Genomic DNA, 18,530 nt, shown 5'->3' with positions numbered 1-18,530 from the left:
GAAATGAATTTAGTTCATATTGTAGTCTGTCAAGTTTTTCTTTATGTGTTTTGTAATTTAGTTCTTAGAAGCATACATAATTAGAAATATTATTTCTCTCTCATGAATTGAAACTTTTATCATTATGTAAAGATTCTCCCTAGGTCTAGTAAATATCTCAATTATGGAATATTAAAAAAATAATAAGAATTGGTCTTAGAGAAAGTGAAGATGCAAACATAATAGCAGCACAGGGAAGTGAAAGGGCAGTGCTCTGAGAATCAAAAGACAGGCATCCCACTTGCAGCTCTGGTTCATCCAGGCCAATGACCCTGGTAAGCGCTGTCACCATTCCAGCCCACCTCTTGTTGCTGCACTAGATGTCTGAGTTTCTTCTAGTAAACAATGGTCTTCCTTATTTCTCTGAAGAAACAGCACATAGCATTATGAACTAGATTTGCAGCTCTGAATTTGCTTCCATAGTCCTTTAGTTTGGTTCAGGATTCCATCGAAGTCCTCTTGCAAACTGAAAACAACCCCTTGGATGATGGGAATCCTGGTTTAAAATGGGCCTTGTACAACCAGGAAAATTAAAAGGGTCTAGATACATATGCTTTGTATCCTTACTTTATTGATTTAAAGACATTGATGAATTTAAATGTAAATTATTTATGAATTAAACAATAACAGCAAAATTTAAACACTCTTTGAGAAAGAACTTCTGAAGAAAAAAATTTAAGTTAAAAAATTTAATTTATTTTACTCTTTTTACCCATCATCAAGATATTTCTAGTCATACTTCTCAAATTTTCTTCAAAGTATGTAATATGACCTGAGTTTTTATTTATGTTTTAAAATTTTTTTAATGTTTATTTTTGAGAGAGAGAAACATTGAGTGTGAGTGGGGGAGGGGCAGAGAGAGAGGGAGACACAGAATCCAAAGCAGGCTCCAGGCTCCGAGCTGTCAGCACAGAGCCTGACGTGGGGCTTGAACTCACAAGATGTGAGATCACGACCTGAGCGGAAGTCGGACACTCAAACAACAGAGCTACCCAGGCACCCCGACCTGAGTTTTTAAAAGAATCTTGGCATGGGGCACCTCGGCAGCTTAGTCGGTTGAGCATCCGACTTCAGCTCAGGTCATGATCTCAAGGTTTGTGAGTTTGAGCACAGGGTCAGGCTCTGTGCTGACAGCTCGGGGCCTGGAGACTGCTTTGGATTCTGTGTCTCCCTCTCTGCTCTTCCCCTGCTCAAACTCTGTCTCTCTCTCAAAAATAAATAAAGATTAAAAAAATTAAAAAAAAAGGATCTTGGCATGATTTTTGTTTATCATTTAAAAAATATTTTATAATTATAAATGCTGATAACAAATCTTTTATATTATATACATAAGAATTTGTTTATGTTTAATTTGCTTATTCTTTGAAGGGACCTAAGAAAAATAATATTTTGGAGAAAAGTTAAAGAATTGTTTTTAGTTCCACCTCAATTATCTTAAACTTCTGTTAATTAATTTATACACATATATGTAGTCTAATGACTGTTCACTTGTTTATTTACCTGTCTGCCATTTAAGAGTATATTAACAAAATATTTAAATACCCTACACATATACCAACACAGTCATGGTTAAATAAACCACCAAGATGAGAATAAACACAGTGATATATACACATCAACTATGCTGATAAGACGGATATTAGCATTTATGAATTATTTTCACCTTATTTTTCTGGAGTACTAGTTCTTCACTCAAACTAGTAATTTCTCATTTTCCACTATTTACTTCTAGCTCTCCAAATTCATCCTTTTGTTATTTTCTGTTTACTTTTTATTTTTATATTCTACTGTTAATTCTTTCCCCAGACTTCAGCTGGTATTAAATTTCTTTTCTGGGATGGTTTAAAATCATTTTATTTTTCTTCATGGTTCTCTCTTCCTTCTCTATAATCTCGTGGCATTCTTTCCAGCATGCCATACTTTTTACAGAATTACATTGATTGCAGTTGGTCTTAAGCTTTATATTTCTGAGCTTTACACATAGCAAGATTGTGTTTGAAAGCAAACTATCAATACCGTTAACTGCCCCCAAACTCAATCCTACCCTTGAATCTGCCAATAAAGCTATATGGGAATATAGGGATTAGGCAATAGTTTGTACTGAACAGTCTCTGCTGAGATATGACTGGTTCTCTTCCTAATGGAAAATCATGCCCACTTTCCCTTTTTCTTCCTGTGTGATCTATTATCACTTTCAATCAACAAGGGAGATCCCATTGATCTGAGATGAAAAAGGTACATAGCATGGTAAAGTTCTACCAGCATTAACACCCCCTCCATATGTATAAGTATAAAGAAAAATTCTGACTCAAATTATAGAAAGAGGAATAAAATTAGCTCCAATGGACTTTTAATAAAACATATGTTATTGGGAGAAAAAAATAAAATTCTAGAGGATTCATTTGTCAATCTGTGAGTCTAAAAGTTTCATTAAAAAAAGTAGAATCAAAGAATGTGTCAGCTGGAAAAGGCCTAGGGATCATCTAGGGGCCCACTCATTTTAGAGATGAGTAAATGAGGAAATGGGACTAGCCCAAGCCTCTGGAGGAATTACTGGTAGAGCCAGGAGTAGAACCAAGCTCACTTCAGTGCTCCCACTGGAATTTGTTGGGGGATGCCAGAATCAGTCACCTGCAATCCATTGCTGTAATAGAGTGTACTGAAACCTTCTGGAGACCTGGTGATTATCCCAAAATTGACTGAAAAAATTGAAAAAATTATTCACAAATATATATCTAATTCAAAGTTAAAATTCAAACTATGAAAAATGTCTATATAATTTCACCACAGTTTTTAGTCTTTTTAGTGTATTGGTGGTCTGTTTTTGTATGTTATAGTAAAGATACATTGAAGTTTCCCTTATTATAAATATATTTTTTAAGTTGGAGTTTGTGAGCAGGGATAGTTTGACAGAAACATTTGGGAGGAAATTCTACATTTCCAAAGCATGCCTTCAGTATAGGAAAAGAACAAATGTGTTGATTTTTCTTTCAAGTGTGTTGTTTTGCTTAGGTCTTAGTCATAGCACAATATATGGAAATTTTTATTTTAGCAAAGGGAAAGAAATGGAACAATCATCTAAAGGAACAAGACATTTGGGCAAGAACCCAAGCACCTGGATGTCTAAAATATATAGCCTTGTTTGGAATAGACATTCTCTTCCTGTGTCTCTGACTTTCATAGTCAGATTGAAGTATAAAGAAATCTAACTGCTTATATGTTTCTAGAACTAAACCTAAAGTCTATCAAAAGGCCCCATTCTTCTTGGAGATAAAAAAAGTCAAGGATATTTTCAAACGACTTATCCCATAAAGGGTTAGGCTTTAAATTAGCACTTTTGTATTTTTTTGATAAATACCCAGTAGTGTGCTCACCGGTTCATAGAGTAATTATATTTTTACCTTTTTGAGGAAACTCCATACTGTTTTCCAGAGTGGCTGCACCAGTTTGCAGTGCATGAGGGTTCCCCTTTCTCCACCTCCATGCCAACACCTGTTATTTCTCATGTTATTGATTTTAGCCATTTTGACAAGTGTGAGGTGATATCTCATTGTGGTTTTGGTTTTTATTTCCCTGATGATGGAGTGATGTTGAGCATCTTTTCATGTGTCTGTTGGCCATCTGGATGTCTTCTTTGGAAATATGTCTATTCAGGTCTTCTGCCCACTTTTAATTGGCTTATTCATTTTGGGGGGGGGTTGAGTTTTATAAGTTCTTTATATATTTTGGATACTAACCCTTTATGAGATATGTCCTTTGCAATTATCTTCTCCCCAGTCCACAGGTTGCCTTTTACTTTTGTTTATTGTTTCCTTTGCTATGCAGAAGATTTTATTTTGATGTAGTCCCAATAATTTATTTTTGTTTTTGTTTCCCTTGCCTCAGGAGACCTATCTAGAAAAAAGTTGCTCTGGCTGATGGCAGAGAAATTAGTGCTTATGCTTTCTTTTATGGTTTCAGATGTCACATTTAGGTCTTTAATCCATTTTGAATTTATTTTTGTGTGTGATGAAAGCAAATGGTGCAGTTTCATTCTTTTGCTGTCCAGTTTTTCCTACAACATTTGTTGAAGAGACAGTTTTTTTTCTCCCCATTGGATAGTCTTTCCTGCTTTGTTGAAGATTAATTGACCATATAGTGGATTTATTTCTCAACATACTATTTTGTTCCATCAATAAATGTGTCACTGGGTTTTTGTACCAGTACCATACTTTCTTGATCACTATAGCTTTGTAGTATAACTTGAAGTCTGGAATTGTGATGCTGTTTTAGGATGGAATGTTCTGAATATATATGTTAAGTTCATCTCATCCAGTGTGTCATTCAAAACCTATTTATTTTCTGCTTAGATGATCTGTCCATTGATGTAAGTTGGATGTTAAGGTCCCCTATGATTATTGTATTATTATCAGTTAGTTCCTTTAGGCTTGTTATTAATTGTTTTATACATTTGAGTGCTTTCATGTTAGAGGCATGAATATTTACAATTGTTAGATCTTGTTGGATCATCCCTTTTATTATGATATCGTGCTCTTATTCATCTCTGCTTACCATCTTTGTGTTAAAGTCTACCCTGTGCAATATAAGTATTGCTACTCTGGTTTTCGTTTGGCGTCAATTTGCATGATAAATATTTCTCCATCCCCTCACTTTCAATTTGCAGGTGTCTTTAGATCTGAAATGATTCTCTTGTAGGCAGCATAGGGAGGGACCTCATTTTTTTAATCCATTCTGACGCCCTATGTCTTTTGATTGGAGCATTTACTCCATTTATATTCAAAGTAATTATTGATAGATTTGTATATATTGCCATTTTATTACTCGTTTTGTCATTGTTTCTGGAGATTTTCTCTGATCTTCTTGTCTTTGTCACTTTTGGTCTGTCCTTTTCACTCATTAATATTTCTTGCAGGGCTGGTTTAGTGGTAATGAACTCTTTTAGATTTTATTTGTTTAGGAAATTTTTTATCTCCCCTTCTATTCTGAATGATAGCTTTGCTGAATACACTGTTCTTGGCTACAGACTTTTATCATTTAGCACATTGAATATATCATGCCCCTCCCTTCTGGCTTGCCAAGTTTCTGTGGAGAAGTTTCCAGGTAACCTTGTGGGTCTTCCTTGTAAGTTAAGAATTTCTTTTGTTTTGCTGCTTTTAGTATTTTTTCTTTGTCACTATATTTTACAAATATAATTACAATATGTCTTGGTATTGGCCTGCTATGGTTAATTTTGATGGGAATTCTCTGTGCCTCTTAGAGATGGATGTCTGTTTCCTTCCCTAGATTAGGAAAGTTTTCAGCTATTATTTCCTCAAATAAATTTCTGCCCCCTTTTCTCTCTCTTCTTCTGGGACTCCTATCATATGAATGTTACTATGTTTGATGGAGTCACATGAGTCTATTCTCATGTTGCTTAATTTTTCTTTCTCTCTTTAGTTCAGCTCCATTCTTTTCCATTATTTTATCTTCTCTATCACTAATTCATCTCCCTGCTTCTTCCAGCCTGTTGTTCATTCCATCAAGCATGTTTCTAATCTTGTTTATTGCACTCTTCATCTCTGATTGATACTTTAACTTTTTTATCTCTGTTGTAAGGGTCTCACTGATGTCTCAAGCCCAATGAGTATCTTCATGATAGTTGCTTTAAATTCTCCACCAGACATATTACTTATATCTATTTCAATTAGATCTCTGGCCATGACCTTTTCTTGTTCTTTCATTTGGGCTAAATACTTCCATTCACATTTTGTCTAAGTCTCTATCTTCTTCTCTGTGTTAGAAAAGCCAGTTTATCTCCTGCTCCTGAAGGATGGCTTTATGATGTGATTCATATAGTGTTCAGGCCCTGGCACTTCCAGGAGTGTCTCTGATGTATGTGTGCTCTGCTATTGCGTTTTGGTTGTTCTATCCTTGATGCCAGTTGTCTGCAGAGGCTGTCCTTGCCTGCTATGGGAAGTGTTTGGTCCCTGGCCTGAATGTGGTGAGTTTTGACTAGGTGTGCCCTGGTCTGCTTGTTAAATGAGACCTGATACTACTTCCACTAGAACTGAAGCCCCGTAGAACTCTCTGGTCAGGAGACGTGATATGGAAAGGGGTTTCTCCTGGTCTTCTCTGAAAGGGGCCTGTTGCACTGGGATGGAGGCGTGCTTGACTGAGAAGAGCAGCCCCACCAAAGTGCAGAGCTGTGGCACTTGTAATAAGCAAGATAGGCAGCCAGTGTCAGCACTTCACTGATTTTTGTAGATGGCTCTGTGTTTATGCTGATGGTGGGGGAAGAAAATGGCACCAGCCAGCTCCTTTGTCCCCAGAGAGGTGTCTCCGTGAACACTGACTCTCAGGCACATGATTTAAGAGCAAATAATCTCTCCACTGTGTGTTTCAGGTGCTCTTCAAATTGCAACCCATGTTGTTTGCCATATCACCAGGAACAGGGCAGTGCCCTCTGGTCTATATCCCAACCAATCCCACTGATCTTTAAAATTCCAGGCTTTATAAGCCCCACTGATTGCAAGAACTCATATAATATAGCCCCTCTCATTTTCCAAGCCAACAGCTTCAGAGAAATGTCCTCTTTGTGCCTTCCCCTCAGTGCTCCTCTCTCTCTCGCCCTTCTCCATGACCGTGGCGCTCTCCCCTCTGCAGAAACTGTGATCCATTTTTCTCCTAAACTACATTTCCACACCTCCTACCTTCTCAATGTGGACTCTTCTCTCCTTTTAGTTGTGGAGTTTGTTCTGACAATTTCTGGGTTATTTAGGATGATTTGATAGTTATGTGTTTGCAGGATGAACCTAAGCTGGGGTCTTTCTATTCTGCCACCACCTTCCTTTACTTCAACAGACTCTTACCTATAGAGAACAAACTGATGGGTACCAGAGGGGAGGTGGGTGGGGGCATGGGTGAAATAGGTGATTATGGGGATTATGGCGGTTAAGGAGTGCACATGTTGTGATGAGAACAGGATGATGTAGAAAAGTGTTGACTCACTATATTATACATCTGAAACTAATATAACACTGTATGTTAATTGTACTGGAATTAAAATTTAAAAAATAAAATGGCAATAGGATTTTTAAAAAATCTAGTGAGTTCCAAGTAAACTTATTGCTGCATGGGTTGTTCAGTCGTGTTAGGATTTTCCCTGACTCTTTTTTCCTACTTTGAGGGATGATGTAAATTTCAGAGGCTTGTGTAGTATCATATTCAGAACAGAAGTATCATTTGAGGAAAGTACAAGAGCTCTAGTTGTTGTCTGTCCTACAGTGGCACCTAGTGAGAAGAACAATTTGCCTAGTCATTGGGTGTGGACCTCTGCATACTGTTGCTTGCTGGGGTGAATTCATCCCTATCTCAGTGTAGGCTATAGGAACCACACCCTTATCTCAACCAAGAGACACTCTTCATATGTCCTCAAATAAGACTACTGGCTTTTCTTTAAATACATGTCCCCATTTCTCTGTCTTTATCCACACTATCCCCTCTATTTGTAAAGGTCTTCCCCACTCAATATTCTTGTCTCAGAACATTATCCAGTCTTAAAAAGGCCACAGTGGGCCCTTATGCCTGTATGACTGCATTCTAACCATGTGGGGTCACAACTGCCCTCTTTGATTCAGGCTCATGTAAACTGTCCAGAACCTATAGGCACTTTTGACTTGGGCCCTAAACTACTAACTTTTACATTCAGTTTTTAAATTTAACTCACCACAGACAAGGTGAAAAAAAAAAAACAAAAGATCTGACTAGAGTTGTTACAAATAAATGTAAGAACAGAACGAAGAATCGAGAGGCCTGCTCCCACGTCCCAGGGCTACCACGTAACAGGCTGTGTGACTGAATGAGTTCCTCAGCTTCTCTCTGCCTCTGGTCTCACCAGTACAATAATGGGGAATGGGATTAAAGTAGGAGAGGTCTCTTCCAACACTAAAATCCGTGGAGACAGCTTTCTGACAGTGCCACCTCTCCTGTGAACTCTTCCCTCAAGTGGGGTCGTGATCTCCATGCAACTTGATCCATGTACTCACCTTGATGCACTTCTGTGCTCAGGGAAAAGTAATCTCCTCACCTCTGGAAGCACTCTGGTGTGAGTACCTTATATAACTGAATGATAGAGAGGGAGAGAAGAAATAAAGAAAAGGAAACCAAACCAAAAAATTTAAGAAGACAATATTTGTAAACAACTAGAAATCTACAGTATATTAGGGTTCCTTCTATGAAATTACACCAGCATTTTAAATTACCTTCACCTTAGTCTTCATTGTATTTTACTGTTATACTTATCTAAGCTGAAAACTGAATACATTATGTTAAATTGTATATATCTTTTGCTTTCAATCAATATATAATTGGGTTTTCATCTACTAAAATGAAGGTTCTATGATCTCTCTGAGTCAGAAATAATATTTTTTGCTCTAAACCTCTTATTATGTTTTATATTTTTCATATCACTCACCACCTATTTTGTATTTGATTTATTTTTGTCCTTTTGTATTTTACCTTCTAGACTATAAAGTGGTTGACAATAGAAGAGACCAAGTTTTGTCTATTAAAGAATAGCTACAGAATCAAATGCATGGTACTACTCAAAATATGTTTTCTGAATGAATAAAGTGATAATTGCATTATTCAGCTTTCACTATGATAAGCTGTGTAAAAAAAAAAATCAGTGGAATGCAAACATTTATTTCTTCCTTGAAGATCATGGACAGTCAGGTAGCTCTGCTTTGGGCTGATAGTCACTTCAGTTCTGCTTCACATGTCTTTTGTCTGAGACTCAAGCTGAAGGAGACACTTCTATCTGGAATGCTCACTTCTAGTTGGATAGCTATAAGAAGGTTGGCAGAAAATCCCAAAGCTTCTTCAAGCATCCATTTGGAATTAACAGGAGTCACTATTTCCCTCACTACTTAGCCAAAGCAAGTCACCCAGACAAACCTAACTTCACTGGGAAATATATTTCTCTTAGGAGTGAGGTAGGAAAGATTCAGAATTAAGGGAATACTTACTAACAAATAATATAATCCACCACAAAGACATTGGAGAATACAGGATGGAAAATAAGCAGCTCCGCAAGAAAGCTTCAGGGCTATAGCAACAGTGCAACCAACCTAAGTAAGTGCCCTAAAAAAACCTCTTTCACATTAATTTTCCATCCTTATATAACTTCTAATTAGTTAGGAAGTATATATATATATATATATATATATATATCTGTAGCCTGCATGAAAAATATATATAGATGAAGTAAAACTCAAATCAGCTATGGAATAAAATGCAGGTTTCCCCCCTAAAAGACTAAGAATGAACAGTTCCTTTCCATTTTAGACCCAGGCTTAGAGAAAAAATGGATAGAGCAGCCTCCATAGAATTAAGTTAATTTAAAAATTTTTGGAGGGGGCACCTGGATGGCTCAGTCAGTTGAGCATCTGACTCTTGATGTAGGCTTAGGTCATGATCTCATTGAGCCTTGCATTGATCCCATCCACACTCAGTGTGGAGACCGCTTACAATTTTCTCTCTCTCTACTCCTCTCCCCCATTCAAGGTCTCTCTCTTTCTAAAATAAAAAATTTTTTAAAGTAAAAAAAAATTTTTGATATATTTTTGAGATATAATTTTGCATATCACAAATGTCACCAATTTAGAGTATTCAATTCAATGGTTTTAATATATTGAAAGAATTGTGCAACCATCATCACAATCTAAATTTAGAAAATTTTTCTCCTCAACATAACTGGTACTCATTAGCATTCTCTGCTTAGTACCCATCCCCTAGCCATAGGCAACCACTAATCTACTTTCTGTGCAATTAGATTTTCCCTCTCTGAACATTTCATAGAAATGGATTCATATAGTATGTTGTCATTTATGACTGCTTTCTTTCACCTAACATAAGTTTTTAAGGTTTGTGCATGCTGTATCAGTACTTCATAATTTTTTACAGCTGAATAGTTTTCCATTGTGTGGATATACCACATTTAGCTTATCCATTCATCAGCTGATGGACATTGAAGTTTTTTCATTTTTTAACAATTATAAACATTGTGTATAGGCTTTTGTTTTCATTTTTCTTGGATATATATGAAGAAGTGGAGTTGCTGGGACAAATGGTGATTCTATCAACCTTTTAAAGAACTGACAAACTGTTTTCTAAAACAGCAGCACCATTTTATACTTTAATCAGCAATGTATAGGTTTCCCAATTTCTCCACATCTTCACCAACATTTTTTATATCTGTCTTCTTGATTCTAGTATCCTAGTGGTAGCTCACTGTGGTTTTGATGTGCATTTTCTAAATGGCCAATGCTGTTGAACACCTTTTCGTGTGTTTATTGGTCATTCATATACCTTTGTTTAAGAAATACCAACTGGGGGCACCTGGGTGGCTCAGTTGGTTGAGCATCCAACTTCGGTTCTGGTCATGATCTCATGGCTTTGTGGGTTTGGGCCCCGCATAGGGCTCTGTGCTGATAGCTTAGAGCTTGGGGCCTACTCCAGAATCTGTGTTTCCCTCTCCCTGCCCCTTCCCCAGCTCACACTCTGTCTTTCTCTCTCTCAAAAATAAATAAAATTTTTTTTAAAAAAAGAAATATCAATTGAAAGACATTGCTCATTTTTAATTGGGTTATTTGTTTCTTTATTATGGAATTCTAAGAGTTCTTTATATATTCTGGTTATCAGTCCCTCATCCAGTGAGCAATTTGCAAATGTTTTCTCCTGTTCTATGGTTTGTTTGTTTGTTTTTTTTTTTTTCATTTTCATGATGGTTTCATAGAATGAAGTCCTTTTGTCTTAGCTTTTAAGATTTCCTTCTTTCATGCCAATGCATCTGTACTGCTTTAATTGTGATGAGATGCTAGACTGGGTGCTGAAGGCTATGACTTCACATGGCTTTGTCCCCATATCTTGAGTTCTCTGTTCATTTTGTCAGCATAAAGGATGTTAAATTAGTACTGGCTGAGATTACCTCCTTAAACAGAAACATAAATCACACTTCCTCTGTTTGCATACCATCTACACTTGAATGAGCCTTGAACAGCTGGATGAGCCACAATTCAACTGTGACTTGACTAGAAGCCCCTAGAGCAATGTCTACCCTCACTTAGAGTTATTTCAACTTTAACTGAAGGTCAAGGTTATCAATGCCTTTCAGTTTAAAGAAGAAACATCACTGCTCGTTCTCCTCTGAGTGATATCACCAGAGAATTTGTTTTTGTTATATTAAGGACTATTTAACTCTTCACATTTAGTCCCAAATAATCTATTCTGGAAAGGCTCAGTTTACTTTTCACGGACTTTAAATCAAGTATCTCCTTTGGAGTGGTGCAGAGGTACCAGAGAAAGCTTCATTATTTCCAGTTAATGTTCCATGACCATGCCTGTGTATTTTCCATCCTCTGATCTAAAACCTAAAGATATGAAATGACCTAATGGAAAATGCTAAACCCATAAATTTCCAAGCATGAATGTGACTTTGTAAACCTGAAATCCCTCGAGAGACCTTTGTTTCCAATATGCAAGAGGGTTGTGTCATGCAAAGCCTGCTTTTAGTTGCAGGCAGTCTTTCAATTAGCAAATTGTAAGCTTGTGGGAGCTATTATAGGTCAAATGTTCTTAAATTTATTAATAAAACTGACTGGGAGCTCAGACCATTTAGGAGCCATTTACGGAACTTTCAGAGCTGTTGGATCTGCTGTGGACAAAGTTAGAGATACTAGTTTTACCACCATTATTTCCCAATTTCCTCTTTTAATACATTGAAACTTACTTAAAAACATGAAGTTGTATGCAAATAGCCAACCTCTGTGGGATGGTGACAATGCATATTGTCTCAGGTAGAATTTCCCACGAGAGGTCCTGAGACAGAGATGACTCCCAGGGGGATTATTGGGTGAGCTCTCAGAAACCACTCCTGTAAGAGAATGAGGGACATGGGCTCACACTGTATTCTCAGCATCTGGGGTGTGCTGAAACTTAACACTAGTCATAGGATGGAGGCCAAAAAGTGAAGTGGGGGCAGGTCTGATGGGGACACATACCTTGTGGGTAAAGGTTTCTACACTGTCTTCGAGTAAGAGGGGAATGCTGCTCTTAATAGGGAAGGGTGGCCCACTTCAGAAGTTTGGGGAGTTAGGAGTTTCAAGATTGAAGGGCAAGCTAAAATCAACTCAGATGTCCTTGGCCGGAAGTTTCACCTTTTTTTGGAGGTCTGCTGTTCTCACAATTAGTCCTGAGCCTGGTAGTCACCTTTCTCTGTTTTCTCTGTCTAGCATTTGAGAGCCTTTTTGTATGCTTCAAGGAGGTCCTCTTGTGTCCGCATTTGGCTCTCATTTGTCTGTAAATTGCTCTCAGGTTTTCACTATCTTTTCTAGACTATCAACCTATCTTTGTAATAGCTACTGAATTACATTGTTACTATTTTCTCCAAACTTTTGACACATCTAGTACTTTATACCAGCTACCGGCATTTCCTTCCCCTGGTATAACCATTTCAATTTGCTACTGGTGAAAGTTTTAACAACCACAGTAAGTATTAGTTTCCTATGGCTGCCATAATAAAGTGAATGGCTTAGACAGAAATTTATTCTCTCATGGTTTTGGAGGCTGAAAGTCTGAAATCAAGGTATCAGTAGAACCATGCTTCTCCTGAAGACTCTAGGGGAGAAGTCTTCCTCCTCTTCCTATTTCTAGAGGTTCCTGACATCTCTTAAGTTGTGGCTACATGACTTCATGCTCGGCCTCCATCTTCACGTGCCTTCTTCCCTATTTGTCTCTCTCTGCATATTTCCCCTTTTTTCATAAGGATGACAATCATTGGACTTAAAGCAATCCTGAATCTAAGATGATTTTATCCTGAGATTCTTAACTAATTAACATTTTCAAAGACTATTTCCTTTTTTAAAAAAGTTTTTTAATTTTTCAAGTTTTTATTTAAATTCTAGTTAGTTAATATACAGTGTAATATTAGTTGCAGGACTAGAAGTTAGTGATACATCATTTACATGTAACACCCAGTGCTCACCACAACAAATGCCCTCCTTAATACCCATCACTTATTAAACCCATCCCCCCTGCCCATCTCCCTTCCAGAAATCCTCAGTGTGTTCCCTATAGTTATGTGTCTCTTTTATGGTTTGCCTCCCTCTATTTTTTTCTTTTCTTTCCCCTATATTCATTTGTTTTGTTTCTTAAACTCCACATATGAATGAAATCATATTGTATTTGTCTTTCTCTGACTTATTTTACTTAGCATAATACAATCTAGCTCCATCAACATCATTGCAAATGGCAAGATTTCATTTTTTTTGATAGATAATATTCCATTGTATATATATATATACCGTATCCTCTTTATCCATTCATTAGTCGATGAACATTTGGGCTCTTTCCATAATCTGGCTATTGTTGATTATATTGCTATGAACATTGGGGTGCATGTGCCCCTTTAAATCAGTACTTTTGTATCCTTTGGGTAAAAACCGAGTAGTACAATTGCTGGGTTATAGGATAGTTCTATTTTTAACTTTTTGAGGAACCTGCATACTGTTCTCCAGAGTGGCTGCACACGTCTTCATTCCCACCAATAGTACAGGAGGGTTTCCCTTCCTCCACATCCTCGCTGACACCTATTGTTTCTTGTGTTGTTAATTTTAGCCATTCTGACTGGAGTGAGGTGATATCTCAGTGTAGTTTTGATTTGTATTTCCCTGATGATGAGCGATGTTGAGCATCTTTTCATGTGTCTGTTAGCCATCTGTATGTTTTCTTTGGAAAAATGTCTATTCATGTCTTCTTCCCATTTTTAAATTGGATTTTTGTTTTTTGGGTGTTGAGTTTAATAAGTTCTTTATAGATTTTGGATATCAGCCTTTTATCAGATATGTCATTTGCAAATATTTTCTCCCACTCCACAGGCTGTCGTTTAGTTTTGTGGACTGTTTCCTCTGCTGGGCAGAAGGCTTTTATTTTGATGATGTCCCAATAGTTTATTTTTGCTTTTATTTCCCTTGCCTCAGGAGACATATCTAGTAAGAGGTTGCTATGGCTGATGTCAAAGAGGTGGCTGCCTGTGTTCTCCTCTAGTATTTTGATGGTTTCCTGTCACACATTTAAGTATTTAATCCATTTTGAATTTATTTTTGTGTATGGTATAACAAAGTCAAAGACCCTATTTCCAGATAAGGTCATCTTCTGCGGTTCTGGATGGACATGAATATGGATGGTGGGGGAGAACACTATTCAATCCACTGTAGATAGCCAGTTTTGCCAGGGACTACTTGTGCTCAGTTTATCAGTGATTAGAAGCTCCTCATTGCTAACCAGATGGCAAGCAATCTAGTTCCAAAACCCATATAACCTTTGTCATCCCACTCCTGATACCAACCTCACAAGTTTCATTCTCCAGGAAACAGACCCTGAAACAGAGTTTAGCCCACAGAATATTAATTAGGGAATGCTCTTGGTACCTGTGGAAGGGAAGGAGAGGTCAAGCTGCAACAGCCTTAACCAATCCCACAGGAAGCTTTGGAGCTAACCTAAAATCCCCTGTTGTAGTCATCCTGGGTTGGGCCAAAACTGTTAGATGGTTATGTACCAACTTCTATTAGTCACTGGATATGCACTACTCTGGGAAAGGCTTGACCTTGAATGAGGTGGCTCTTTGTAGCTGAAGTAATCTCTGGAGGGGCTGGCAACCAGAGACTGTCTGCTGACATACTCCCAGCAGTGGGCAAGAAGTCCTTCCTTCAAGGAGATTTGGGTGGTATGTCATTGTGTCGACCACAATACCTGAGAGGTGAGGATAATAGGGTGAAAATGGAATTACAGTTCAGTGAACACCCTAGGCATATCCAGTTCTGAATCTCATGACATAGGACCCATTCTGGGCCCCACTATTTAATGAGTACAGCCTACCAGACCTTAGGAGTAGTTCAAAAGCTGAGCCAGGTTTAACACACAGCGAGAAAATCTCTGTGGAGTTAGAAAATGCAGTGGCTATCACTCTATGATTTGGGATATAGTTGTGTAATTATGTTAGAGAACAAATAAACTGATATTCAGGAAAAGTTAATTGACTTTCCCAAAGTCATCTAGTTATGGAGGTGAATATGAACTTTAACATTTTTAGTCATTTTAAAAATTATTAAATATCCAAACACACATACAACTGTGGAAAATAATTTAATGAACACCCAGGAGTGCACAACCCAACTTTAAGAAGTCCTAACATTTGGTTGTATTTGCTTCAGATACTTAAAAAAAAAATCTTGGGGTGTCTGCCTGGGTGGCTCAGTTGGTTGAGTGTCTGACCTTGATTTCAGCTCAGGTCATGATCCCAGGATCATGGGACTGAGCCCCACATCAAGCTCCTTGCTTAAGCAGGGAGCCTGCTTAAGATTCTCTCTCTCTCTCTCTCTCTCTCTCTCTCTGTCCCTCTCCCATCCCTCTCCCTGGCTTGCACTAGCACTCTCACTCTTTCTCAAAAAAAAAAAAAAACAAAAAAAAACTTAACAGTTAAAGAAACCTTTTACATTTATTACTCTGACCCTAATTCTCCCTCTCTTTTTACAGAAAGAACTAATATGAATTTAGTGTTTATCATTCAGATGACTTTTTTGTCTTACACTATCTATGAATGTGTCTATAAATAATTAATAATATTATAAAGCATGTCTCAAGCTTTATGTAAGTGAATCATACCAAATTTATCATTCTGCAACTCACTTTGTTCATTCAAAATTATGTTTTTGAGATTTATTATGAGATTTAGCCATGTTGATACATGTAACTCTATTAATTTAAACTATTTTATAATATACTATTCAATGAAAATGCTATATATATATATGTATATTCTTTTATTATTGGACATTTGGATTGTTTCCAATTTTCACTTTTATGAACAATGCTGCAATGAAATTCTTGTTCGTGTCTCTTAGAGCACATGTGAATGAACTGGTGAGTATATATTTAGAAATGGAGTATTGGCTTTTGGGACATGTACATCAGGGCTGGGACCAGGGTGAGGCAAGCAAAGTACATGGAGCACAGTTTTCAGGAGGACTTCATTCTCAGGTGCTAACCTGCACTCATATGACCCTGAGAGTGCATGTCTCCTTCAATGTCGTGCCCTGGGCACCTGACTTGACTCATCCTGGTAGACCCCAAGAGCAAACATTGTGAGCTTTCATAAATATCACCAAGTTGCTCCTCCATATGTTTGAACCAATTTACTTTCTCATTGGCAACTTGTGAGAGTCCCATTTATATCACATTCTTGTTAAATTTGATGTCAGACTAAAATTTTTTGCTACTCTGATGGATGTGATCCAGTTTGTTACTTTAATTTACATTTTGTTTATTACTAGTAAATTTGAGCACATCTCCTAAGTTTATTAACCGTTCAGATTCCTTTTTTTATGGCTTGCCTTTCGTATTGTCTGCCTGTTTTTCTATTGTATTACTTATATTTTTCTTACTGGTTTATAAGTGTTCTTATGTTCTGGATCCTAATTCTTTACATTCTATGGGTTGCAGATATTTTCTCCTGGTCTGTCCTTAGTCTTTTATTGTGTCTTTTGTCATACAAAAGTTTTACATTTTATTATACTCAAAAGTATTTATTGTTACATCTGTTGATTGTATTTTTCTCTTCCCCACCCTTGAAGCTGGTGTTATAAAAGGTATCTTTATAAATTTTACTCTGAAATCAACAGTTTTACTTTTTACATTTGTTTTTAGTACACTTGAAATGTATTTTTGTGTATGATATAAAGTTTCTACATGAATAACCAATTTTCATAAAGATAATCACTGGAAATGTTTGAAAAGTATTCCTAATTTTTGACTCAGAAATTACATGATTAAGATTTGTCCCAGGGGCACCTGGGTGGCTCAGTCATTTAAGCATCCGACTTCGGCTCAGGTCATGATCTCGCGGTTCATGAGTTAGAGCCCCACTGTGCTGACAGAGCCTGGAATCTTCTTCGTATTCTATGTTTCCCTCTCTCGCTGCACCTCCCTGACTCATACTCTGTCTCTGTCTCTCTCAAAAATAAATAAAACATTTTTAAAAATTTAAAAGATTTATCCCAAAAAAAGGAAAAGAGGTGTATGCAGAGTTACTAGGATGAAGATCACATCATTGCTTATTATATGGAAGAATTGCAGATAATCCAAATATTTAACAGTGGAAGAATGGGTAAAATGAATTTGATTATTGTTATATAATGCTATATAGTTATAAAAATAACACTTCTGAAGAAAATTAAATGACATGGCAATAAACTAATGATAGAGTCTCATGTGGAAAAGGCCAGTTAAAGCCGTGTATATGTAGGCAATGAATAAATCATGGGGAAGGAAGGTACAGTATAGGGAATACAGTTAATGGTATTGTAATAACGTTGTATGGTGACAAGTGGTAGCTACACTTGTGGTGAGGGTGAGCATAGAATAAAGTATAAACTTGTGAAATCACTATTTTGTAGACCTGAAAATAATGTAGCATTGTATGTCAACTAGACCTCAATTAAAAAAACCCAGTGTACATGATTTAATCTTATTTTGAAAAGAAAAAATATATATACACACAAGATAAGCTGAAAAGTTATTTATTGAACTATTAACAGTTGTTGTCTCTGGGTCATGAAATTATGGGTGGGTGATTTTATTTTATTTACTTCTCTTTTCACAACTATGTTTTCTATATATTATATATTTTACTTTTATATTTATATATTTTTATATTTATATATTTTACTTAATATATTTTACTTTTTAATAAAAAATTGGAAGTTATTTAAAAATAATCATTTCAAGGATTAAGGTTAACAGAGTACTCTTATCTGATTAATAGGGAACAAGTAGACTTTGTTATCTGTAATGTGGTTGCAGTGATTGAAAGCCCAGAATCTTAATGCCAGGACTGAAGTCAAGCATCCTGCCCTCCATACTTGTATGACCACATGTCCTGATTTGGGGTTCAGAAAGCATAATTACATTACACCCTACATTATGGGTGCAGAGGTTGTTGAAACCATATAGACTTTCAAGGCAATATCATAACCATTTTTAATCAGGATTTATCTTTATACAAGTAGAGGTCAAAATTGTGGTTCAACAACTAAAATTTCATGAGATAAGTCTAGGCATTCTGGCAGTTATGAAAGATGCCATCTTCTTTGAGAAGATACAGGAAGTTTCTTACCACATAAGGATGTCATATATGATTTGAAGACAGTTGCTCTTGAAATTGTGCAGTAAGTAGAAAGTCCAAAATTTCTCCCAACCCCCAGCAAGACATATATGCAGGATGTTTTGTGCAAAAGAAAAAAAAAAAGAAAGAAAATAAAAGAAAAAGAAAGAAAAAATCCTGAAAAGTTAAAGCTAGAACTATAATTTTTTATATTTTGAAAATTTTAAAAATTATTAAAAGTAGTAAGATTAATTTAATAGATACATTGTACCCAGAAGTGTGCTAGTCAAGGTTA

The 18,530-nt window shown here is 36.6% G+C and overlaps 1 protein-coding gene across 7 annotated transcripts in view; it reads left to right on the top strand.

Annotated features, from left to right (window-relative positions):
* Positions 1-18,530, top strand: part of PSD3 (pleckstrin and Sec7 domain containing 3) — an 810,275-nt gene that overhangs the window by 62,589 nt on the left and 729,156 nt on the right. The gene's annotated exons all lie outside the window — the stretch shown is intronic.

The sequence above is a fragment of the Puma concolor genome, chromosome B1, assembly GCF_028749965.1.
Source record: "Puma concolor isolate L17-30 chromosome B1, mPumCon1.1.hap2, whole genome shotgun sequence".
NCBI classification, from domain to species: domain Eukaryota; kingdom Metazoa; phylum Chordata; class Mammalia; order Carnivora; family Felidae; genus Puma; species Puma concolor.
The sequence above is the reverse complement of the archived record's forward strand: the minus strand, read 5'-3'. Positions and strand labels throughout refer to the sequence as shown.